The sequence below is a fragment of the Talpa occidentalis genome, unplaced genomic scaffold (assembly GCF_014898055.3).
Source record: "Talpa occidentalis isolate TD23 unplaced genomic scaffold, MPIMG_talOcc4v2.1 talOcc4.11, whole genome shotgun sequence".
NCBI classification, from domain to species: domain Eukaryota; kingdom Metazoa; phylum Chordata; class Mammalia; order Eulipotyphla; family Talpidae; genus Talpa; species Talpa occidentalis.
The window spans coordinates 64,873,966-64,901,881 of record NW_023601104.1 but is presented as its reverse complement, the minus strand read 5'-3'; the positions used below and the strand labels follow the sequence as shown (position 1 = coordinate 64,901,881).

The 27,916-nt window shown below is 38.0% G+C and overlaps 1 protein-coding gene across 7 annotated transcripts in view; it reads right to left on the bottom strand.

Annotated features, from left to right (window-relative positions):
• FBXO34 (F-box protein 34) overlaps positions 1-27,916 on the bottom strand; it is a 66,087-nt gene that overhangs the window by 16,029 nt on the left and 22,142 nt on the right. For 2 of the 7 annotated variants that reach the window (XR_005123758.2, XM_054690615.1), the window contains exons 2-3: positions 18,504-18,577; positions 9,922-10,003 (exon numbers count right to left, since the gene is read on the bottom strand). The exons of 2 other annotated variants lie outside the window; for them this stretch is intronic. The gene's annotated coding sequence lies outside the window, so the exon portion shown is untranslated. The remainder of the gene's footprint in view (positions 1-9,921; positions 10,004-18,503; positions 18,578-27,916) is intronic. 3 more of the 7 variants (XM_037503391.1, XM_054690618.1, XM_054690619.1) reach the window with 2 other exon arrangements.

Genomic DNA, 27,916 nt, shown 5'->3' with positions numbered 1-27,916 from the left:
TTCACAAGGTTATTTACTATTGGTCCCATGACATGATGCCCAACACTCACCGAAAGTCTGACACATCACAGTTTATTACCATCTATGCTGATAAGAAACCCAGAGTTGGACAATCCGAACTAGACAGAATATCAAAATCCAGATAAACCCCAACAAAAAGTTTTGTCCTCAAAAAAATCATTAGTGTAGTTTGAAAATGCATTGAGCACTACCAGGAAAATTTTATCTCCAGAGATTTCCTGATATTCAGCATTCACGTTAAAACCCTCATTTTTCCTATTCTAATATTTCTTACACAAAACCGCTACCCTTCCACATAACAAACTGTTACTTCCTTGAGTGAACTGATGTCTGTTTTATTTTTAAATCAATCATTCTTCCATATATATTTTTATGTAATTTTTAAGGCAAATTTTTCACATCATTTGTACATGCAGTACTTTCAAACAACTGATTAGAGCTTTAACAGATCAGAGCTTTATTGAACCAAAATAAAACTCAGACACATTAAGGATGTCTTCTCTCCTAGGGAACAACTGTTGAAGATCTGAAGGCCAGCCATGAACAGTTCAAAAATTCATTAGGTGCCAAAGAATGTCTGCTATGAAAAATAAGAGAAAAGCTACTAGGTTCTATCTAGAGTTTACATAAATGCACTGTTGTTGTCTGCCAACATACACATATACCCCTGGGCTGGGTTTCGTACATAAACCAAGTACCAAGTAATTACTTTAGTAAACTCTCTTGCTTCTAGCACAGTTCTCTAGGATCTGTAGAATCAACACTGAAGTAGCAGTCTGTGCACTGGTTGGTCAAGGTACAGTTTGTTTGAATTACCTCTTGTAAGGAAATGAAGTTTATGGTCAATAGGAAGCTGAAAAAGCTGCTGCCCCGGGACTGTTTTTAGAGCTTAGTAAAGTCAATTTAAATACTGGAGTTAAAATAAATATATCCGAGGAGTAAAGGTGAGACATCGACCCTACCAAAAAAACAGGTACCCAGGAAACCAAACTGTCACGTTATCTGCTAAATATATATCAGGGTTTATGTACTTTTTTATTTTTTAATCTTCTATGTAAAACTACTGCTTGAGTACACAGAGGTCTATCCTCATGTTTGTATCCCCATGGGTATAATTTGACTAAAACTGGAATCCCTAAAGTCAAATATGAAATATGATGGTTTATTACAAGGTATATAGAATTCTCAGCTTCAGAGTAAACTTAGAGCCTTGAGAACCAGTTTTGCATAAATCTAGAATCTGACAAGAAGCCAGGGAGGTGGTTAAAAGAGCCCTTCTAAGTTCCATCTTCTGGAAATTCTTGGATATGAGTAGGTATCTACTTAATGTGACTGTAATCACATTGTGCAAACAATGCTGCACTTTCCATCACAAGTATTTTACATATTATTATTAAGGTCTCCAAACCTACCACCACTATAAATGTATGAGTGCCAGAATTTGTTTATTCTCTCCAAAGCTGGATTTACAATGTAACACTTTCATTAATATAATCTCTCCTGTATTTAAGGGTTTGTCCTCAGTTGATTCCCAGAAGTAGGATTCCTGAGTCAAAGTATTATTTTTATGACTGGACATATCTTGCCCAACTACTGTCCAAAAGGATAGTGCCACACGCCTATCACCAAGAAAAAAATCATGTTTTTATGCTTAAGGAAAGAAACCACCAAGGAGTTAGAGATAAAAGATACAAATAAGTCATAACAGAATAATAGAATACTTTTTCACTCTAGAATAAACAGCTCCAACACTAAATAAAATGTTTACCATGTGTTAGGCACTGTTCTAAATTCTCAACTCCCCTCCCCAAATCTAAGAACTGCATACTCTTATCATCTCCATTCATAGCTGAAGACACCACCAAAACGGGAAGGTTAAGGAACTTGCCAAGATCACACAATAAGCGCATCAAGGAGGCTGGATGTTCACCAAGTCAGGAGTCAAAGACTGCTCTTACCATCCATGATGGCACAATGAAGAATGGAGCAGATGAAGAACACATGGATGAAGCACTCCTTAGCCAGCCTATTCTTAATGCCATCCATGGAGATTGGAAAGCCAGTGAAAGGAAGCCACAGGAATCCTAGCTACAGGTTCAATTTTGGATGCCTTGAGTTCCGATGCATTAAAATTAATCTATTTGTTTATCAAATATTTAATTTCCTTTTAGACATCAAGTTTTGAGCTAGACCCTGAAGCTTCAGAATGAACAAAACTGATGGAATCCCTGCATTCATGGCAGATATGAGAAATATACATGTCCCTTAGCCTTCCATTCACTTCCAAATTTGAAAGTTTCCAACACATTGAATCAAGTCCTCAACAGAAGCAGGTATCATTAGAAACATTCAATTTTATTGTTGGTAAAGAAAAACTGCAACAACTTCAAAAACTGAATTAAGTATGATGCTCTGGAACAAAAGCATGAGGACAGATGACACTACTAGATTGTAAGGCTGTGCTAGGATGATAATACAGAATACACACAAATACTATTCTGGTGTTGATCTATAATTAGACTTATTTCATAAATAAGCCCCAGCCAGTTAGATGCCTCACTCCTTCCTGGTTCAGACACTGGGCACCAACAAAATTCTTCCTGCCCTACTTCACACCCATCACTGAGCACTGAACAGGAAGTAAATCAGAAAGCACAGAGAGTACTAAGTAAGAAAGGCAGATACATTGACAATCAAAAAAGAACTGAAACAGTGGTCAGGATCAATCAACCATTTCTTAATTAAACATGTGGTTTTCAATTCTCATTCTATCACCTAAACAAGGAGCCTAGTTAATTCCTTCATTACCTTGCATAAATGCACGTAACCACAACTTTAAAGAAAGGAAAATATTAACTACAATAGAAAACCCTAACTTTGCTGATTCTAAATTAAAGTATACAGAATTCACACCCAGAGCCCTTAGGTACTTCAATTATTAACAAACCAAACCACAAAGATACTCAAGGTCATATTTTAGTGCTGGATTAACAGATGGCAAAATTATACATATAAACAGCAAAGTCAAGAGGGTAAGAAAATAAGTGATTGAATGAAGGGAAACATGGTTAAGTTTGAAATAAAACAAAACTTTCTCACCCAAAACTAGTTATACTTATTTTTCTACTGCCAATCTTAACAGAAAAAAAATAAACTATTAGTACAAATAAAATTGAAGTAATCACAATCACAGGCTGCTGGAATTTGGAACTTGAAGCTCATAGATCCACTCTTTCTTTCCATCTTTAAAGCAGGGTCCTATTCCCTAGACAAGGCAGCATTGCAGCTAACAAACCACAACCCAATTGAAAAAAGAATGTGAACAAACACATCTTTCTAAACATAACAGCACCTAAGCTGTAAGGAATGTTTTCTATCTACACAGTACTGTCACAAACATTTCATTTTGGCCTTCTGTCCATTTCTAAACTCACTCTTCTTGGGGCCTTTAGACCGGCCATTCCTTCTTTCTTCCTATCTCTGCATGCCTATCCCCTTGGGTCTTCATGTCACCACAAACTGTGCATTATATCCCTCTCAATGTTTTTGTACTTCACAGTCTGCGAAGACTGCAGAAAAGATGATAAAAGTTCCAAAACTTGCTCAACATCACAGTAAGTGATGTAACCATTACTTCAAAGGTCAACATTTTCTGATACACTAAAAATTCAAAACATACCACATTTTAAGTTAAAAAAGATTTAAATAAAGAGGTACAAAAGTTCTCCCTATGAAAACATTCCACCATAAGTCTTACTTCATGAACTGACACTCAGCCTGATACTTTATTAAATAACATATCCCTCCCAGTTTTAGAGAGCAAAGTATTGATAAAAGACATCTCAGAGTTTTGTATCCAAAAAGCCTTCTACAGTGATTTGCAAGTAACTAACCACTACCCAGAGGCAAACCAGAAGCCAACCTGCATTACTTGGATCTTGGGGAGAGATGATATTGCTAAACCTAGGTCCACTTATATAAGTAGACCCTTAAAACCTGAGCATTCAGTGTTTCACAAAACAATTCCCCTAATGAGAATAAAATTTACTAAAATTCTTATGTCTCCTATGAGTAGGATATTTAGGTGAGAAAAATATTAAGCACCTAAAGATAATCAAATAGGACATTCTTCAGTTCCTGAATTCACTTGGAAAATACTTAATTGCCTACAAATATGCTCCAATGTGGCTGAAACCCTGATGTAATGAAGACAAAATGAATAAAGCAAATAATGTGTGAACAAAGGTTTCAGCAGTTCAAATACAGAAAAGCAGTGAGGGTGAGTCAGCAGAGTATCATTAAAACATTTGCAAAAGAATCTGCATTATCAGCATTTATACTACTACATGCATCAATTTGCTTTTTCAAACTTTATTCAAATATCAAAATAAGAAGTATTACATAGAATATGCATTTACTTTATAAATTTGCATAAGATCTAGGGTTTAGTATTTTTGTTCATATATATTTAACGCCATTAAAATAGAACAAAAAATTTAAAATTCTATCTATATTGAAAGACCTCAATAAATGTCTTTAGGACAAGATTCATATGTTACTCAAATTTACAAAATGCTGCTCCAGACCAGAAATCACTCAGTTCAGGAGAAGATGAGAGCATCATAAGAAAAACTGTTTATATACTTGTATGTGCATACCATAGAGATTTGATTAAAACTACAAAAAAGGCAAAGCTCTGAGGCCCACCCACTCATGAGATCTACAATACTAGTGTTACTCAAATTGTAACTAATCTGTGGGCCCTACAGAAATCAAGCACCTTAACCTCAAGAATTTCCACCTATCACCTTGGTGAGCTTTCTTACATTTCACATCCCATGTACACAACTGCCAGTCTCTAATTTGAACATTCAAACAATCACTTCTATTCAAATCTCAGTTGGAAGCTTATCAAGTAGACCTTTGGGAGTTATTAAGCAGATCTTCCAGTCATTCAATATTCATTAAGCATCTTCTTTGCACCAGACATTCTCCCAGAGAGTGGAAATACAGAAGTGAAAAATTCCTGTCCTCATCAAATTTACATTCTAGTTGGGAGAAGATAATAAAGCACACATTACAAGAAAGGTCTCTAGGGACAGAAAAGCAAGCAGGGAGTGTGTGTGCCACACATAAATGATACATTTAGGTGTAAAATTTTAGAATGCTATTCTACAGTCAACCATATCATGAATCAAAAACAATTTTATTTATTTTATCTAAATTTTTTTATTTAAGTTTTATTTTTATATTCCCCATACAATTACAACCCCCTTATTTTGACCCCAAACCCTCCTTTCCTGCCCCCAACCCCCATAGAGTGTCTCTGGTTCATAGTTGTTTGTTGATTTTGATATTTTCTTTCTTATATTTATTCTTTTTCCTGGTCCCTTATTTACGTTTTCTAGATTCCTGCTATGAGTGAGACCATCTGGTATTTTTCTTTTTCTTTCTGGCTTATTTCGCTGAGCATGATCCCTTCCAGCTCCATCCATGTTGCTGCAAATTGCATGTGTTTATCTTTTTTGAATGCTGAGTAATAGTCCATGGTGTATATGAACCACATCTTCTTGATCCAGTCATCTATTTTTGGGCATTTGGGTTGTTTCCAAAGGTTAGCTATTGTAAATAGTGCTGCTATAAACGTAGGGGTGCAGGTGCTCTTTGGAATTGATGTTTCTGTGTCCTTTGGGTAAATACCTAGGAGTGGAATTGCTGGATCATACAGAAGCTCTATGTTTAGTAGGTCAAGAAATCTCCACACAGGTCTCCATAGTGGTTGGGCCAGTTTGCACTCCCACCAACAGTGCAGGAGAGTTCCTTTTTCTCCATCAAAAACAATTTTAAATAAAACCCAAAAGAAAGAATATGAATGCTCATTTACATGACAAATGCTGACATGTATAAGAAAATGGATAACATGGACGAGAAATCAGGTAACAGAAAAGTAATGGTACAAAACAAGGTCTTTTTGAAACTGAATCTGATCCTGATATGTACTGATAAAAGGTTATTTCTGAAACACTAAGTGTATGTGACACAAATTTTAGAAAAACATTTATGGAAACCCCATGAAACTTTTAAAAGCGATTGACATAACACAAAGAAAAAGATGCAGGAATCAGGATAAAACTTAGTAATTAATTATTTTTTAAGTTATTCACTGTTGGTTATAAGTGTACAGTATTTCTCCTAAGTTTTCAATACTAGAGCTAAATTTACATAGAAAGGTGATTTAAAAATTAACATTTTTTTCCTAGCATGGAACAAGGAATAAAGGAAATGAGAAGGCACAAGAGGCTAAAAGGAAATCTCCTTAAAATACTAAGAAAATTTTATCAGAAAAAAAAAATGACATAAATTTTTTTTTTGGTTTTAATGAAAAAGGCTTTAATCCTAAAATGCCCCCTTATAAAAGAAGGTACATAGGTATTTTAACTCTATCTCATTATCATACTTCTTACTCATTTCTCTAGAACCCCAGAAACAAAGAAAATTCTGTGACTCTCCAAAATAGTGACTAGAAAGTCAAGTCTTTAGAAGGGGAGTGATTCAAAGAATCAAGAAACATAAAACTTGAAGTAGCCTTCAAGATCATCCAATCCTGTTACTGTACACATGTGATGTGTATTTGGCTTACTAAACAGGATGGCTTTCCTCTTGGAATTACAAATCTTGGGAATCATAAATTCATCATTAAATGACCACCTTGCCATGAGTGATGCAGAACCCCACTTTTATCACTGAGCTAACAACACTCCTAAGGTTAGCTTGTACTATAAATTAGGGGTAATTTATTCCGTCATAATGGGGATCAAAATCCCAGTATCAGAAACCAGAGTATGTGAGTCCTCAATTTATATTGTTTCTGCTCCTGGATCAAAATTAAGCCTGATGGTCTAGGTTAAACATGAAAAACAACAACAACAAAGAAAGAAGCATTTAAGAAGAATATGAACCAAGCTATGATAAATCTTGATGTAGTTTTTCATTCACCTTTGATTACAATACCTCTCCATAAGAACCAAAGCACTCACTCAAAACAGGAAGATTGTCTCTCCTCCTACCCTGTCTCTCCTAAAGGCAGAAAAAATATGATTTTAAATTTTGTTTCTAAGCTCCTTAAAGGAGCTTACTTATCAAAAGGCAAACAGATATATAAAAAAATGTTCACCATCATTTCCAGTAAGAGATGGAGGTTAAAACCAATGAGGATATTATCTTATACCCGTTAAAATGGCACATATTAAAAAGACTTCCAACAACTACTGAAGAGGAGGAGAAACAGGAATCCTATTACACTGTTGGTGGAAATGTAAACTGGTGCAACCATTATGGAAAGCAATCTGGATTTACCTTAAAAAACTAAAAATGGGTTGGTAATATTTTTGGCCATTTATATCATGGTCTTACTCACTAGAATGGAATCTAGACACTATCACTGTAGCCAATAAACCAGGAATGACCTAAGGAATCTCAGTAAATCTGAAGAACCTTCTAGTTTTCAGATAGAGGATTTAACTTATTTGGTTTAGCTTTTCATTATTTCTCTGAGTCAAAAAAGTTTGTTTCCAAAGTCTTTTAGATTGGGCTTCCCTGCTGGCACAGGGGTTAAGACACAACCTATGATGCTATCTGCAGCCACTGCAGCACAAGTTCGATAGCAGGCCAGGAGATACCCACATGGAGCAGCAGACCTCTCCTGACTTACCCACTGCTCCTCTCAGCAGAGTATTTCAGTCAGTCTGCCTGTTCTGTTCCCCACTATATCTCTGGTGACTTCTCTCGCCCCCCCCCCCATCTCTGGCCTGGACCCCAGTTCTTGTATGCATTAATAAATCTTTAAAAAAAAAAAAAACTAAAAAATGGATATATCACACAACCCAGTAAGCAATCCCACTTTTGCTCAGCTTTCCAAAGAATATGAAAATATCAACAGAAAGAACCTTATGGTCTATAATGTTCATAGTAGCACTGTTCACAATAGTTAAGACATGGCAGCAGACTAAAATGTCCATCAGTAGACCACTGGTTCAAGATGATGTGGTATATTCACATTCTGGAGTACTATTTAGCCACAAGAAAGGATGAGATAAAGTAATTTTCAACAAAATGGAGGGAGTTTGAGAGATTATGTGTAGCACAGCAATTCAGAATAAAAACAAATACTGGACATTTATATAGAAGACAAATCAACCTTTAAAAACCAGTGGTCACGGGCCTCCCTGGTGGCACAGCGGTTGAGCGCTGGGTTGCGAAGCTGCCCGCAGCCTCTGCACCGCCGGTTCGATCCCCGGCTGCTCCCCGGCCACCGGAGGAGGGTCCTGCATGGCACGCAGACCTCTCCTGCCGCCCGCTGCTCCCCTCAGCAGTGTGCTTCGGTCCTTCTGCCTGCTCTGCTCCCCGCTCTGGCTCTGGTGAATTCTCTCACCCTCCTGTGCTTCTGACTGTACCCAGTGCTTATGTAAATAAATAAATAAATCTTTAAAAAAAAAAAAAAGCCTTTAAAAAACAAAACAAAACCAGTGGTCACAATAAACACCATGAGGGCTCTGAAGTTAAGAGGAAGGATTAAAAAGAAACAAGATATAAGGCATGGTGGTGGGAGAGGAGATATAAATTTCAAATTAAATGAAATAAAAATTAAAAATGGAACTGACTCATTTATTCACTCTTGCCAATAAATATTACTCCATGGAATAAACAATCACTTTTAAGGTTTAAGAATGGGACAATAAATTAGAGAAAGAATTCAAAAATACATGCAAAATTGTTTAAATAAACTGCTTTATAAAGACATTTGCTCAAATCTCTCTGTCCTTTCCTGGGTGTCTAGGAAGTGATTATCTAGCTTTCAGTGCAAATTTTCTAACCCCACTTGTAGGAACTTTTAATAAATACATTCATTTCTGCTATATGGGATTGATGGACATGTTGGGGAATAATCTGAGTAAAATTTGAAATTTTTGTTTACACACACACACACACACACACACTTTCTCCTGTGAGAAATGCAAGATACACATATAAAATTGCACCCAGCTGACCATAGCTACATAGGAACATACAAAATACACACATTTCGGGGCCTCCCCGGTGGCGCAGCAGTTGAGCGCTGGGTTGCAAAGCTGCCCGCAGCCTCTGCAGCGCCAGTTTGATCCCCAGCTGCTCCCCGGCCACCGGAGGAAGGTCTCACATGGCGCGCAGACCTCTCCTGCCGCCCGCTGCTCCCCTTAGCAGTGTACCTCAGTCCTTCTGCCTGCTCTGCTCCCCGCTCTGGCTCTGGTGAATTCTCTCACCCTCCCGCGCTTCTGACTGTACCCAGTGCTTGTATGTATAAATAAATAAATAAATCTTTAAAAAAAAAAAAAATACACATTCCAAATATATTTTTAAAAACACAAGTCAAGCGCACACACACCATCTGTACTTCTGCTGAAAATTTTTAAATATCCTATAGCAACCCCTGTTAGTTGGATGAAATGCCTCCAGGGCTCCTCAGTTTGGAATCAGGCAACTCAAGCACCCCTCTGCCTCAAGTCTAATCACTTTAAATATAGCCTACATGCAGCACCAAGTGGTCAGTCCTCTCCAGGACTCCAGATTTGAAAAGTAATAAAAATCTGGATTTGGATAATAACCATCTCAAACTCGACATGTTCAAATTAAATTCCACCATCACTCTCCCCAAATCATCTTTATTTTAGTAAACAAAAGCTCCTATTTTTCCAATTGCTTAAGTCAAAAAACCTTGAGTCATTCTTGATGGTTTTTTTTCCCCCACAATCCATATCAGCAAATCCCACTGGTTCTACCTTAAAAATACAGTCAGAATCCAACCATCTTTACTAACCATCTTTACTCCTCCTCCTCTGGTTCTAAGCCACCATCATTTCTCACCTGCATTAGTCTTCCTCTGGTCTCTCAAATCTACTCTAACTCTCCATCCTGTCTACTTGCACACTCAACAGTCAGAGTGATCCTGTAAAGAAAAAAGGAAGTTCTATCAGACCACTTACTGTGCCACACCCTTCAATGGTTTCCTTTCTCAGATGGACTCTGAACTATTTCTCATTTCCTACTTGTCCCTTTGCTTACTCTGACTAGCCTTCTTGCTTCTTGTGTTTCTCAAACACACAAAACACAATCCCATCTCAGAGTTTTTATACTTGTTGTATTTCCTCTGCTTCATCCCCCTGATATTCACTTCTTTGACTTCTTCCATATTTCTGCTCAAATGTCATCTTCTCAAAAAGGGATTCCTTGTCTATCCTCATAAAATACTACCGCAACGCTACAACAGCTCTAAAAGACTTGGTTTTTGTTCACTGCTTCCCAGCTGAAACACTATGTTACAAACAGTACTTGTTGCTAAAAATCATACCAACTGTTATAGGAGACCTAAAATATGTTCTCAAAATGCCCCCAGAGTTTTTATTATGAGGAGTTTTTCTATCCTGTATCTCAAATTCTCCCGTTTTCCTGACACTGAACTTACACAATTTTTCTGGTCATCAATATCCATAAAGAAAAATGCTTGACTAGTCCAAAATGAATTATACTTAGATTTTCTCAAACTCTTCAAGTCTACTCATAAAGATTAGATAGTCCTCTAAACTGACTAGGTACTTGAAAATCTAGTTTTATTTTTGCCATTCTGTTAACAATCAGGGTATTTCAGACAGCGTATCTCAAAAACTGACCTATTCCTCTCGCCCCACCAACCCCTTACCTTCGATCTTAGATATAAACACAATTTTAAGGAAAATTTCTAACATTTAGGTCCAAAACAACAATGTTCTATAGTAAGAGTAAGAAAAGGCACTTCAAAATCTAATGTCAACAAACTTAAATGAAAAATAGCCTATGGGGCCTCCCCGGTGGCGCAGTGGTTGAGCGCTGGGTTGCGAAGCTGCCCGCGGCCTCTGCGGCGCCGGTTCGATCCCCGGCTGCTCCCCGGCCACCGGAGGAGGGTCCCACATGGCGGCAGACTTCTCCTGCCGCCCGCTGCTCCCCTCAGCAGTGTACTTTGGTCCTTCTGCCTGCTCTGCTCCCCGCTCTGGCTCTGGTGAATTCTCTCACCCTCCCGCGCTTCTGACTGTACCCAGTGCATGTATAAACAAAACAAACAAACAAACAAATAAATAAATAAAATAAAACATGCCTCTATTAAAAAAAAAAAAAGAAAAATAGCCTATGGCCCCTGCCTAGGCAATTTGATTCAAATCTAAAAATCACTTTTTACTACTGCCTCATTTGATTCTCAAGTTTCCCAGCCTTCTCTACCAATTGTCTTTAATGCGGATGGGAGGAATTGGGAGAAAGAAGGGATGGGCACTGGGTTTAATAAGTCTTAATAGGAAGCTATTTGATCATTCTCAGGCAGAATGTAAAGTCCATCTGGATTTGCTTTGACTAATTTGTAATGTGAGTGTCAGTTCATGGGATTTTATTTCCTTTACAAACTCAATTGTGTCTTACTCATGCTGAGGATGTTTAGGCATACCTTGGGCAGGCCTACTGCCTAATCTAGAAAAATGTATTTGGGGGCCTCCCCTGGTGGCGCAGCAGTTGAGCGCTGGGCTGCAAAGCTGCCCGCAGCCTCTGCAGCGCTGGTTCGATACCCCAGCCACCGGGTGAGGGGCCCACATGGCGCGCAGACCTCTCCTGCCCCACCCGCTGCTCCCCTCAGCAGTGTATTTCGTCAGTCTGCCTGTTCTGTTCCCCGCCCTGGCTCTGGTGAATTCTCTCACCCTCCCATGCTTCTGACTGTACCCAGTGCTTGTATAAATAAATAAGTAAATCTTAAAAAAAAAAATGTATTTCGACCGCCTTGGCTTCATTCATCTGATAACCAATGGACCCACCATCCTGCCCCACTGCAAAAATGAGTTATCTCATGGTTACTTGTTATTATGGTGATGAGGAACCTATAAACGGAGATAATTTGCCACTTCATTGAAAACTGAAAGATTCTGTAGCTTTGTTTTTTAAATCAGGAATAATGTGGGAACAGACCCAATTATACAGTATATTTATAAACATGTAAAGGAGTGTGTTTCTTGACTCTGAATAAGAAGGTTTTAAATTGTTTAACTTTCAGGAAAAAATGAAGGGAATAAGAATACTGAAGAACAAAACATTTAACACGCAGAGCTGTGTATTACTGCTAAACCTGGCACTACAGATTTTCCAGAATAGAGGTTCTCAGATTGCTTTTTAGATTGATCACACACAAAACGAATGTGTTTGTGTATGTGTGACCAACAGTCTGAATGGGAAGAAAAAATTCATTAAAGTAGCTAGGTATCAACCAAGCCCAATGCTCCTGAAACATCAACAGTTCTAAGAAAAGGTGCCATATCTTTATAAATTCTTATTAGGACATAATATTAACTAACTATTCCTGATTTAAAAAAAAAATAGCAAACTAGGGATAGACAATTAACTTCAGCTTAATAAACTGATCAGAAACCTACAGAAAATAGAATACACAACAGCAAAATATTTTTTTTTTAAGAGAGTGTTTTTATTTTTTTTTTTTTTTATTTTTTTTTTTTTATAGAGGCATGCTTTATTTATTTGTTTGCTGGTTTGTTTGTTTTGTTTATACATGCACTGGGTACAGTCAGAAGCGCGGGAGGGTGAGAGAATTCACCAGAGCCAGAGCGGGGAGCAGAGCAGGCAGAAGGACCGAAGCACACTGCTGAGGGGAGCAGCGGGCGGCAGGAGAGGTCTGCGCGCCATGCGGGACCCTCCTCTGGTGGCCGGGGAGCAGCCGGGGATCGTACCGGCGCCGCAGAGGCCGCGCGCAGCTTCGAACCCAGCGCTCAACCGCTGCGCCACCGGGGAGGCCCAACAGCAAAATATTGAAAACATTCTCATCCTAGAGCCAGAAATAAACCAGACACCAACCATCATATTACAAAAAAGATTAAAAAATTCAAAGGCAAAACACAAAAATCTGTCATTATTTCCAAGCTACATATTATTTGGGGTTTTTAAGCTAAATTATTAAATAAAAATTATCTTGTATAATATCAAGTTAAAAAACTTATTAGATGAAAGACCCAAATTAAGAACAAAAAATATTAAACTAAGAACTACAACATAGGCATGCATCCTAAATGCCCAGCTACTCCTGGGCATATATCAAAAAAAAGGGTCTTGGCACTTTAGAAGCACTGGGACCAGTCAGAAATGTTGCAAGTTGTCTCAACAAAAGGTCATGTATAACAACTTTAGGCAATGGTGCAACAGACATACATAAAGCCCTCTCCCTTAAGTCATCTGTGGATATTATCTTGATTCCGTGTGTTACTATATGACCAGGTGTTGCTGATAAATATAATCCTTTTTTGGGCAACTCACTGAATAGAAAAAGCAAAAAGGTAGTATTAATTAACCTTGCTCTTACTGTGGAACCAAGCTTAGCCAAGGTTTGGCCATTTTGTATATCCTCCACCTTGCTATGTTAGTCCTTGTACAGCCGTATTCCAGAGATAGTTTCAATAGTTACAACCCTCACTCCACTTGGTGATGAAAAAGCAGACCACCCCAGCCGCCAATGAGGGCAGTCCTATCCATAAATGGGACAGCATCACTAACCGTCTAATCAGTTTGAAACTATAACTGTGCGCACCAAAATGCCTTTGTAGTAGCCAATGAGTAATTGCCAGCTTCTTTCAAAATTCGCGCCGCTCGTGACCCTATAACATACCCCTGCTTCCTCTGTTCGGGGCTCTCGCTATCTGCCACTGCGTTGGTAGGTGCCGTGAGCTCGGACTCAGCCCCGAGCTCAGTCCGTAATAAACTCCCTTTTGCATTTGCATCAGCTGTCTTTGGATTCTTGGAGGCTATGCTCACCGAGTCTGCTGATCTTGGGCACAACACTTACCAGTAACTAGTAACTCTTATCTTAAGCTACCACATTTGACAATACTAATCAGCTTTCCTCAAACCAGCAAAACATCCTCCAGAAATCTTGCAAATCTAATCACTACTGTTTATAGATTAAGTATGTATTTATTTACTGATTTATTTAGAAACAAATTACCTGAAAATTTCAAACACAACTTAATTAGCAAAGTGCAGTCCATAAATTCTCTGTGAACATCCATTCACTATAAGCAACTAATTCCAGACCTAAGAGAGTAAATTCAGGCACTGCATTGTTGAAGTCAGCTCACTCCACATCACTTTTCATCCTAACTCACTACATACTTGCTTCTTGATTTATGTCACAGACGTTATGGAAAAAGCAGTTACATTTTAGTTTGAAATTACTGTTCATCTTGGTAATTTATGGATGGGTTGTTTTGACTTACTTTGCTGGACGTAATTCTCTCCCTCCATTTTGTTGAAAATGGCTGCATTTCATTTAATCATCTTTCTTGTGGTTATATAATACCCCCAGGTGTGTTACATACACACCTGGGTGTGATCCATTCATTGTGAAAGGAGATTAGGCTGGTCCATGTCCTAACTATTGTAAATAATGTGGCTATGAACACTGTGGAACATAGAGGTTCTTTTTAATTAATGGTTTCATATTATATATGCCCAACAGTGGGAGGGCAAGGGTGGGTCACAAGGTATTTTGATTTTTAGGTTTTTTTTAAGGTGAATACAGATTGCATTCCATAATCATTGCACCAGTTCACATTCCCATCAACAGTGAAACAGGATTCATTCTCCATATCCTCCCCAACATTTGTTGGGTGTCTTTTTAATATGTGCCATTCTCACAGATGTGAGATATCTAATTGTGGTTTTTAAACTGCATTTCTCTTATTAGGAGTAATTATCAATATTCTTTCACATGTCTTTTGGTCTTCTGAATATCCTCTTTGGTGAATTGTGTGTTCATATCTGCTGCCAACGTACTTTTTTTCCTCTGATGAACTGTACGAGTTTTTAAAAAAATATATCTTGGATATTAATCCCTTATCAGCTATACATTGTGTAAATATTTTTTCCATTCAAAGGTTGCATATTTACACATCTTATATTTTCTTTTGCTATATAGGAGGTTTTTAACTTAAGGTAATTTCAGTTGTTTATATTTGTTTTTAGTTCCCAGGCCATATGGGTTGAGTCACCACAAATACACTGCTGATATGATGGAATATATCATCAATATTTACTTCTATACATTTTATTACTGCAGATCTTTTTATCAAGGATTCATATTGTCCTTCTGAAGGATCACAGGCAATTTGTTATCCTTAGGTTGTCAGCCTGGTATCCTATGACCTTTCTACTCTGGCCTTAACCAAAAAGTAACCATCAATAAATAAAGGAAAACAGAGGATTATGAGGTGGCCTAGTGTGAAATTAAGGTTAATGAGGGTCTAACCAACCAATCATTTCAAATGTAATGGGGGTAGAGGACACTGATTTACATATAAGAGCTTAAGAGTAAGACGAAGTTACATGATTTGAGGACTCACTAGAAAATTGAGCAGAGTGGATGAGTTGACCAGGTCATCAGATGCACAAACTGAAGGGCAACTGGAATTGATACAGAAACTGGGAAAAGTAGATACTAATGTTTCAATTCTCAAGAACAAACTATGTGAAACTGTATGATGTGTTTCCTTATGTCCCCACACTTCCATATAGAAAACAGGGCATTTGGTTCAACATGTATTTATAGACAGTTACTTCTCCTTTATGGAAATCAAAAATACTATAGAATCTACGCCTCCCTGGTGACTCAAGGGGTTAAGCACCACACTATGAAGCAATCCATAGCCTGTGCAGCTTGAGTTCAATCCCCGGCCGGCCAGGGAGAAAGCCACATGGTGCAGCAGACCTCTCCTGTCTCCCCTCTTGCTCCCCTCTGCAGTGTATTTCAGTCAATCTGCCTGTTCTGTTCCCCACTCTGTCTCTGGCGGATCCTCTCAAATTTTTTAAAAATTAAATTAAAATTTTTTAAAAATTTTTAAAAATTAAATCCCAGATAGAGTACCATCTATCAAATATCATTTAAGGATGCTATTTGTTGATCCTTCCCCAAGCAACACAGACTTTTTTAAAATGATATAAACCCACAGATGTGAAAAGAACTGGAGATTACAATCACAGATTTTTGAAGATTAGAAAATGGATAAAAGTAAAGGACACAAAGACCTAGTAAAATTGAATCCTAAGGTAAGCATCAGGGAATTCTTACCCAAAAAAGCTTAGCAGGGATAAAATAAAAAAAGACTACAACAAATCATTATGGAAAGGAAATCCCTGACCCCCTCTTTCACTCTTTTAGGCAGGCAAGCAAATGGCCTTCCCTTAGCCTTTCAAAAAGCTGACTATAATGTAAGGACGGTTAAAATAGAGGGTTATATGGGTGAGGGATTGCCAGGGGGATAATTATGTAAAGTAAATGCAGTTTAGTTATTAACATGTGTACTATAACCTAGTTCACGGTATGCTGGTAAATAAATGTTAAACAACTGGCTGGCAGGGGTTTACAAGGATAGTTATCTGTAGTATTTACCGATTCCTGTGGTGTAACTACTTTTACCATGGCTGCTTCAAGTGACCAAACAATGTCACTCAACACAGAGTACAGAAGAGATGCACAGTAACCCATTATATAGCACGTCCATCATAAAAACAGAATAGTTGTAAATGATCTCAAGAGCATCGATAATAGAGCAAAATGTAATACAAAATTAGGAAGTGGGGAGTTTTTAGCATTTATTACCTTGATTTTTAGTGTAACATTTAATTACAATTTGCATAATCTTTGGAGTTGTTATATTTAGCAACTGGATCACAAAATTCCCGAAAACTTAACAACTAGTACTGATGTGCCATACAAAGTACTGGCCCTGGGTCCTCTATACCCATACCCTTCCCAAAAGTTTTCGCTTCAAGGAAAAGGAGATTAGAGAGAGAAGTCTCTCCCCTAATGTGGAGATCAGAGCAGCAACTAGTCTAAGAGGTAAAAAATAAAGATCCTTGACAAATTCCCAAACTAAATTTGTCCAGCCAGATCTTCCTACAGTCAGATAGACAACTGACAAGTTTTACTTACATATTCCAATAAGCTTTACAGGCTCTCACAATTAAATATCAGCAAATATTCAAGAATTTGGGAAACGTGGAAACAGAAAAAGAAGTTGGAAGATAAAGCACTTCAAAGCATATATCTCAGCAGTCACCCTGAAATTATAAAAGCTTTCTGTTAGGTTTAATGTAGTACTGTTGATGTCTTGGATTTCTTCAATACATGTTGGACAAAGAGCACCACCTTTTTACTCTGTACTTGGTCCTGCAAGTTACGTAGCCAGTACTGATAAAGACTAAGCAGGCAGAAGAAAATTCTGGCGGGCAGCACACCATTAATGGTTTCAGGGATATAAAAGAAAATATTACAAATTTTTAGAAAGAACAATATGCTTTTGGGAAAAAAAGTCAAAAAGTAAGAGTAGTACAAATAGGATTTCTTGGTAATTAAGAATGTGATAGCAGAAATAAAAAACAACAGTATAGCATAAGATGAGTCCCAGCAACACAATATCTGAATAACAAGAGTTCAGGAGAAAAGGGGATAGGGAGAAGGGAAAAAGTTCATCAAGTAATCTACACAAAGGTGAGTACTTAACAAACACATTAGAAGACATTACTGTGCAATTTCAAACACTGAGATCAAACCAAAAGGGCTGACCAAATAAAGAATCAGGAATCCAATGGACTTGCACTTCAAGAGCAATATAGCAAGCACGGAAGAATCTAAAAAATAACGAAGCCAGACTTTAAAATTTCAAAGGAAAATTTTCAAGCTGGGATTCTAAACTCAGCCAAACAATCAATTAAGAGTGAGAAGAGTAAGACATTTTCAGCCAACCAAGGTCTCAAAGTTTAACTCCCATGAACCTTTCTCAGGCACATAGTAGAGATATTTTCTGCCAAAATAAAAGCATAAACAAAAAACAACTATAACTAGAAAACAAGAAATCCAATACAAAGAGACAAACACTATCCCCTGCACTCCACCACTACCATCAAGATGTTGGTAAAAGGAAGTCTCAGGATAAGAACTGTGCACAAAAATAGGGGACAATCAGTCCAGAAGTGAACACATCTTCAGGAATATAAGATGCTAATAGAATATCTGAAGTGTTGGAAATTCTTGAAAGTAAATTTGGACAAGTTGCATGCACCATTATTCCATGTCCTCCTGTTGCTACAGCCACCTCCAGAAAAACCAGGCCCATATGTCCACAAACAGTAAAAAAAAAAAAAAAAAAAGACATTCACTAACATAAAATTTTATCTCCTACTTCTTGCATTTCTCACACAGATTGCATCTGCCATAGAGATAACAATCCTCCCAGTTTATACATTTTCCTTTGCACAAGGATGTTAGAAAATTACCACATGGCTGCATATAGAACAAATAATTACATTAAATATGATTTTTCTGTTTTAATCAAACTCTCCTGTCACCATAGGTAAAGTAAACTGGATCCTACCTTTGGGGTGGGAAAACAGCTGACCAGAACTCTGCATCAGTCAACTTTCTCTGCACTAGCCTTCATCTCTGGCTCTGAAAATAAACACAGTTTACATAAGCAAGTGCTGGCACATCCTCTGTTCACCTCCAGATTGGATGATGACATGGTAATGGTGAACAGAGGATATTTAAGAAGGAATTTGCTCAGCACAGAGCCAATCTGTAGACAGATGTAGTTCAGCCAAGGTGGCTACACATGTTTTCACTTATTGTCTTAAGAGTGATTTGATTTCTTTGGACTTGGTATAGAAACATTTCTGGATTTAAGGAAAACGAAACAAGGTCTTACAGTTGTTGTGTTGGCAGGGAGTCAGCCACGAAAACAATTCTAATCTAAAAAAGATCCCCTTTGCACTTAAAATTGAAGTGGGACAGACACGGTCAATAATTCATATGTTAATTTTGCCTAATTATGTGAAAGATTTTTTGTCTTCATTATTAACTAGCAAACCTACCATGGTAAAGAGGTTTGTAGGATCATAACACTCCTGACACACATAACCCTCATGCCAGTAAAATATAACCTCAGAATAAAACGCTACTCAAATTTTCCTCGCAAATGGGCGACAAAACAAGCTTCTTACCAAAAGATTTTTTTCCTCAAAGTCAAACTAAAATTTGCCAACGTACACAGAGAACATATTTACAAATTAGTGGCTGCTGGTCAATTAAATCTCAGCATACTCAAAACAGTCATGTTCACACCTGCATATTTTAGGTAAATAATACTTATCTCTTCTGGTTTCTAGAGAGCTAGCAGACTTAGGGAAGTTCATCTGGTTTCTGGCCACCTTCTTCTATCTCACTCTCCCACAAAAAATCTTGAGGGTTGTTTTGTTTTTGAAATGGCTTGCTTCTTCCATCCTGAGTTTTCCCAAACTATTTCAGGGTTCTGACAATTCTGCCAGTGACTAAGTCTCCTCTTGGGAATAGCTGCCTCATTATCACTATTAAAAACAGTCACTCCTAATGCTGACTGATAAGGATCTGGAAACTCATTGTAACTTCGGGAATGCAAATCCCACCCTACCCAATCTAAAGATAAATGCATTACAAATGGAATAACAGACTCACTGCAGGACAGAACTTGAGCCATCTTTGCATTTCAAATAAGCTATTTAGTGTTTTGCATATTCCAAATTCTTACTAATATGAAGAATGTTACCATTGTCTTCTCATAACCAATTAATTCATAAAGTACTAGGAGTCAAACAAGCAAAAAAAAAAAAGAAAAAAGAAAAGAAAAAAATGCAAGACACACAACAAAACTCAGCAGCAACTACCCTGAATTTTTCTTAGGTTAACACCCTTCCAGAAATATCTTATGCTGTACATGTGTTGTGTGGGTAACTTGTTCTTGGCAAGCTAGTCCTCCTGTTGGAAAATCAACAACAGATAACCTCAAATAAGAGGTCTTTTCCTACATCCCTCAATGGAACAACTACTTAGGAACTTAATACTGCAAAAAGGATATTCAAAATAGAGAGAAGATACATTTATTTCTATCATCACCATTTCTGCATCTATCTATCTAGATGAGCATCATTGGAAAGTTACATAATCATAGTCCATCAGTCTGGAAACGTAAAAGAACTATATAGAAACAACTTCCCCATTCACACTAACCCCCAGCCCCAACCCCCAATAAACAATGTGCAGAAAGTTCTTTCACATCAACCAAAATCAAACTAGGCCATTTTAAAGTCACTGGAGAGAAAATGCAGTTCAGAGGTATTTAACCTTTTTTTGTGCCATAACTCTTGGCAGTATGTGAAAACCATTTCTCAAATAGTCTTTTTCCCAAAATACCTTTAAATCAAAAATACATAAAGAAAACCAATTACATTAAAACACTGGTTTCAAAATATTTTTAAAACTCAAAGTATTATATATACTTTTCTTTTTTAATATATAAAATAAGTGCTAATGCTAAACCTGTTATAGGACAGGGAGAGGGGCAGCCCAAACCCCGCAAACCTGCCTATTCTAAATGGGTTCTGCCATCCGCCGCATCAACATATGACACTTTAATGGGAAGGAACTTTAATAAAAACTAGGAAACAATACAGGTAAGGCAAAGAGTCTAGTTTCTAAATGAAGCACCCAAAGTTACCCATCCCCTCGTGGGTAAAACTCCATCCATATGGGATCGGCCCAGAGCAAGGCCCCAAAGCCTGCCACAAGTCTAAAGCATCTTCCAGTGGGGACCCACAGAAAAGAGTCAGAAACAACCAAACAAGCCCGGAAGGAAAAGAGCAAAATCAACATCAAGATAAAAGCTGCCATGGTCACCTCTCCACGGGTCTCACCCACATCTGTGTCACCCAGTCCACGACCAAAAGACAAGTGCAGTTTCTTCACATGTCTCTAGGCTCCATGCACCTCCTCCAGGTCTCCTGGCTCCATCCTGCTTCCTTCCTCAGTCTCTTCTGCAGCTTCTCCTCTTCCTACTCAGCTCCACCCTCCCTTGGGTGGGGCAGGGAACCTCCCCCTTTCCTGGGGACCACCCTGTTACAAACCTACTATCGTAATTTCCAAAACAAGACCCACATAACTGATATATTCAAAATATCTGTAACAACTGCATTGTGATAAAAAAAGAAAACTATTTCTACTGATGACAAAGACACAAGGGGAGCTAATTTGCTATGGTGTGAAGGAAATGCATTTCTGTTAGAGGTTAGTGAAAACAAGTACTTTTTTCTCATTTAAGTTGACTGCCCCCTGACTCCTGAGGATTTAAAGTATAATCATTCTAGAGCATTTAAAGAGGCATTTGGAGATTGCTTGGTTCAACCTCTTCATTTCAAGAGACACTGATGATATTGCTTGTGTTGGGGGGAAAGGATGTTCTGAACAAACTCCACAAACAGGTTTTATGGACCCCACCCCCACCCCAGACCAAACTGATCCAAGACACCAAGGACTACAGATCCCATAATGTCTTGACCACCAAAGGGAGGATTGCTGGGAACTGAATGTGGAGTTAAGCGGCCAGGCTTGGTGTATAACCAGACATGTGGGCCTTGAGGGTACCTTGGTTTTTAACAGCTTTCAGTGTGCTATTGGGGTTCCAGCTCTGCAGAACTGGTAGGATTCATTCACCAATTTATCTCTCTCTCTTTCTCCCTTAGTCATTCATTTCTTCACTTCCCCCTTTTTGTAAATAAACCCTTTATTAGCCTTTGTGTGTGTGTGCCTGCAGTTGAGTCTCATTATATGTAAGTCCCTTTTAAGCGCACGGGTGAGGACTCATAGTCAGGCATGCATTTCTCATTGGGGTAGCCCTATAACACTTGCCTGAAATATCCTGATCCATATCAACATCTAACAACACTCAGCACTTAGGATACAATGTCAAAGGCAAAATACTTCAAATCTCCAACTCATTTTCATCATTGGAAAACAAGGATAACAACCCAATATAGAAACACTTAAATGTGAAAATCAAATTTTAAAATCCATGTTAAAGTACCTTTATTTTATTTTTTTAAAGATTTATTTATTTATTTTATACAAGAACTGGGGTACAGGCCAGATGCACGGGAGGGTGAGAGGATTCACCAGCGACGGGGGGGGGGGGGGGCACAGAACAGGCAGACTGATGAATACACTGCTGAGGGTAGCAGTGGGCGTGCAGCAGGCGCAACAGGAGAGGTCTGCTGCGCCATGTGGGACCCTCGCCGGCCGGCTGGGATCGAACCAACGCTGTAGACGCTGCGGACAGCTTCACAGCGCTGCACTCAACTGCCTGCGCCACCAGGGGAGGCCCATGTTAAAGTACCTTTAAAGGTAAGACTAGTACCTATGAAGTTCATCAGAAATCAAAAAGACATGTTATTCTTGCTCCTAGGGTTACATTAGGTATCATCAGATGATTCAATATGTTCAATATTTTACACTATCAAATGGATCTCCCAAAAGACAAATTGACCATAAAAATAAGTCACTTCAAATGCAAAATGCTAGGGTTTTTTTTTTGTTTTTTGTTTGTTTTGTGGGACCCTCACCAGCGATGGGAAAGAACCAGCGTTGCAGAGGCTGCAGGCAGCCTCGCAGCCCAGCGCTCAACCGCTTTGCCACCAGGGGAGGCCCAAAATGCTAGTTTTTTCTGACCCTCCATTTCTCAATCAGTAAAGCAAGAATAAATGCTAACAATCATGAGACTGCCATAGGATCATTAAAGTGTTGGCCCCCTCTCATTAAAAACATTTTTTTTTTTTTATTGCAGTAACACTGGCTTACAGAACTGTGTATGATTCAGAGGTATAGGAACACACCCCTATACCACACCACACCCATTATCAAGGTAATCCTCCTCTCTTAAAGGGTCGATTGGAATTTATGATTCAGACAACCTTCTAAAGCAGGGAGGGAGTTTTTCAAATTTCTGCATTATGGACATTTACTCTCTCCTCTTACACCAGTTGATAAAGTTATTTAAAATTATTAAAGTTATAACAGATAACATCTTCCCTTTATGGTCAATACAGACTCAGCTATCTAAAACAGTCGTTAAAAAAGTGAGCAATTTGTTTCCACAGAAACACTGCTTAAAAAGAAATGCTGAAGGTAGTATTACTACACATTGGAAAAGTAAAGGGATTAAAACCAAAGGCAGAAAATCAACTCAAAATGGATTAAAGAACTAGACATAAGACCTGAAACCATAAAATACATAGAAGGAAATATAGGCGAAACACTACGTGATTTGCATATCAAAGACATCTTTACAGACACATCACCCAAAGCAATGATAGTGAAGGCAAAGATAAACAGCTGGGACTACATCAAATTAAAGAGCTTCTGCACAGCAAAAGAGACAATAACAAAAACAAAGAGAAACCCCACCAACTGGGAGAACATTTTTGCACCCAACACTAATGATAAAGGACTGATCACAAAAATCTGCAAAGAGCTGATGAGACTCAGCAACAACAAAGAAAATAACCCAGTCAAAAAATGGGCAGAAGAGCTAAAAAGAAACTTCTCTGAAGAGGAAATGCAAATGGCCAACAGACATATGAAAAAATGTTCAACATCACTTGTCATCAGGGAAATGCAAATCAAAACTACCATGAGATACCATCTTTCACCAGTGAGAATGGCACATATTAAAAAAACTAGCAACAACAAATGTTGGCGAGGTTGTGGAGAAAAAGGAACTCTCCTGCACTGTTGGTGGGAGTGCAAACTGGACCAACCACTATGGAGAGCTGTGTGGAGATTTCTGGACCTACTAAACATAGAGCTTCCATATGATCCAGCAATTCCACTCCTAGGTATTTACCCAAAGGACACAGAAACATCAATTCCAAAGAACACCTGCACCCCTATGTTTATAGCAGCACCATTTACAATAGCTAAGCTTTGGAAATAGCCCAAATGCCCAAAAATAGATGACTGGATCAAGAAGATGTGGTACATATATACCATGGAATATTACTCAGCATTCAAAAAAGATAAACACATGCAATTTGCAGCAACATGGATGGCGCTGGAAGGGATCATGCTCAGCGAAATAAGCCAAAAAGAAAAAGAAAAATACCAGATGGTCTCACTCATAGCAGGAATCTAGAAAACTTAAGGGACCAGGAAAATGAATAACTATAAGAAAGTGAAAATCAAAATCAACAAAAAACTATGAACCAGAGACACTTTTTGGGGAGTGGGGGCCGGGAGGGGAGGGATTGGGGTCAGAATGGGGCATTTGCAATTATATGGGGGAATATAAAAATAAAATTTATTTAAAAAAAAATAAAACCAAAGGCAGGGCCTCCCCTGGTGGTGCAGCGGTTGAGCGCTGGGCTGCAAAACTACCTGCAGCCTCTGCAGTGCCGGTTTGATCCCTGGCCGCAGGAGAGGGTCCCACATGGCGTGCAGACCTCTCCTGACGCGCCCGCTGCTCCCCCCAGCGGTGTATTCCATCGGACTGCCTGTTGTTCTATTCCACGCTCTGGCTCTGTGAATTCTCTCACCCTCCCGCGCTTCTGACTGTACCCAGTGCTTGTATAAATAAATCTGAAAAAAAAATAAATAAAACCAAAGGCAATTACCAAATTTCTAAAAAAAGACAAAAGTAAACAAGCACTTGGAGGACAAGAATCACACAAAATAATTTAAATACTTAAACATACAAGTGGGAATAAATACCAATAAAGGCAAGGATACTTAATATCCTCCCACAATTTTTGGTGTACTTGCCTCTGAAAAGAATCAGGTGCCAACAGTAGACATGTCAAAGCTACAGTGACAAATATGCAAACATGTTAGTTAACTAACAATATACAGAAAATACAGTAGGTAGTCCAAGGAACACAAAGGCTCGTAGTACAAAGCAGATTTGTTAAACACTAGGGACTGAAAAAAGAACCATTATCTACCATGCCCTCCTGTAGCACCCTTTTATTTGTAGTCATAATTGCAAGCTGTTTAAAAAGACAATAGCAATATTATTAAGGATGCCTTCATGCTGTGCCAAAGCACACATACACAGCAATTCAGAACAATCAGTCTTAACTTTCATGAGAGCAAAGGTTGCAGCCAAATGAAATGGGTGGGTACCATATTAAATAATCTTGGAATTAGCTAATAGGATATAGGAAAAAATGATGCTAATGCAGATGCTTTTTTCCCCTTCTTTACACTAAATTTTTAACTATTTGAAAAACAGTAGTCAAGAAAGGTTCCATTTACTAAGAACTAAATATGGCCTATTTTTAAGCACAAAAGCAGCTTATTATTTCCTTGCATAATCTGAAAACTAAAACACATGCACTGGGTGCTAAATTTGACATCATGTAATTTTCAAAAGGATGCTGTATAGAAATAACTGAAGTAGAAACCTTTAAATATATATATATACACACTGCAATTCTAGAGAAAATCATGTGTTTCACAAACATTTAATGAAAGTGGAAACTGATGAAGACAAGTTGCAACATAAACCTAATTGCTTGGTTTTGCTGTGAGTATTCTGGTGCTCTTCAATCTCATTAAACAAGTTATTCTCCAATATGGTTTTTCTGACTTCATTTCCCTAATCATGAATGAAGTCCAAAACATTAAGCAATTGTTTTTCTGAGTTTAGTGATCATATAATTCACCTTCATGGTTTACTTTCGAGCAGAACATAAAATCTACTTGTTTTTTAAATGACTGACTAGGAAGAGAGGAAAACTATTACAAACATGCAACACAGAGTTAAGCAGGCCTTAGGCTCAACCATAGAGTTTATTTAATAAAACAGTGAGCTACGCTACTACTAGACCACACAGGTTCAAAATGTAGCAATTTTTTTTTTAAAAAATAACAGGGCCTCCCCGGTGGCGCAGCAGTTGAGCGCTGGGTTGCGAAGCTGAACACAGCCTCTGCAGCACCGGTTCGATCCCCAGCTGCTCCCCGGCCACCAGAGGAGGGTCCCACATGGCGCACAGACCTCTCCTACTGCCCGCTGCTCCCCTCAGCAGTGTACTTCAGTCTTTCTGCCTGCTCTGCTCCCCTCTCTGGCTCTGGTGAATGCTCTCACCCTCCCGCGCTTCTGACTGTACCCAGTGCTTGTATAAATATAAATAAATAAACAAATAAATAAAAAATATTTTAAAAAATAACAGTAATTTTTTTATGTATCTATTTGTATTTGGTTGTGGTAGAACTAAAATGTGGCACTTTATCTGTCATTATAGTATGTAATTATTTTTTCCAATGTAGCCAATTTAAATCATTTCAAGGTAAAAATCAGAAGGAATGAAAACAAAGCATTAACAACAATGAAGAATGATTTTATAGCCATATCTTGTAGCCTGATAACAGTATTTATGTAGATACAACACATAATAGTAAGATGGGGGAGAAAATTTAGGTCTTGGGAGAAATCCCACTACTAAATTGATTCAGTAAAAATTTTTACAGTTTTATAAAGACTTCTAGGTTTTTAAGACTCACAATTTCTTTTTTCAAATAATGTCTTTTATTTCATTTCTTGTCCTACAGAATATATTCTTTCTGTGGTTTTTTTTTTTTTTTTTTTTTTTGCAGGGGGGCTTCCTATTTATTTTTAAAAATTTTTATTTTATATTTTTTACATCATTTTTCATTTTTGTGCAATGTATGCATTTTCATCTTGATTATCGTCCCTGTAAAATTCCCACCCCCCCAACCATTTTGATCCTACTCCCATCCCTGCCCCCAAGTGTAAGACTCACAATTTTTGAAATTTTTTTTTCAGATGTAATAATCAGAAACTAGAATTAAGTTAGTTAATTGCTTACACCACAGAAATCTATTTCTCAAACTAAACTGACAGGGGAGTTAAAAAGGGAATGTCTTCTCAAAATTGCTGTTTTTAAGGGCCTCCCCGGTGGCGCAGCAGTTGAGCGCTGGGTTGCGAACCTGCCCGAGGCCTCCGCGGCACTGGTTCGATCCCCGGCTGCTCCCCGGCCACCGGAGGAGGGTCCCACATGGCGCGCAGACCTCTCCTGCCGCCCACTGCTCCCCTCAGCAGTGTACTTCGGTCCTTCTGCCTACTCTGCTCCCTGCTCTGGCTCTGGTGAATTCTCTCACCCTCCTGCGCTTCTGACTCTACCCAGTGCTTGTATAAACAAAAAACAAACAAACAAATAAATAAACATGCCTCTATAAAATTAAAAAAAAAAAATTGCTGTTTTTAAAAGAACCCCAAAGAACTTATGCTCTTCTTAGTTCCTGAGTACGTTCACCATCTACTATCCAGGCAAAAACTATATATTTGGTAATCTTAAGAAAAAAAGTCTTGAAAATCCAACCAATGTCTCCTTGACAGCTCTAAGCTTAGAAAGATGATTACAATAAAAATGGGATGCCATCAAAATAATTCACAATTAGAGACTTTAGGCAAAAAGACCAAGGTAGATGAAAATGAAGCAAATAGTTTTAGCATTTGCCTAAAGAAATACAAAAAGCAAAGCCCAGGGTAACAATTAACATCTCAAAAAGACATTCCTAAAACACTGCCCAAAAGCAAATTTTTATATTTTTTGCTTCTCTTTATCTCTAAAAAATAAAAAAAGCAATCCTTTTTTTTGGGGGGAGGGAAGGGTGAAGTGGGATGGGGTATGGTCATACATAATAAAGAAAAATACTGTACTATATAAAAATATACCAAAAATTATATCTTGTAAATCATAAATTTATTAGGATAAATGCACATTGTAAGCAATAAATTATTTTTAAAATAAACAAAATAAAATATGAGAAAATTCTATTTTCTGTATTTGGAACCTACTGAAAGGGCAAAAAAAAAAAAAACAGCTTAACTGAACAGATCATATAAGAATAATAAATCATTAATTTCAATCAAATCCCCACTTCACTCTCACTAATTTGAAGTGCAGG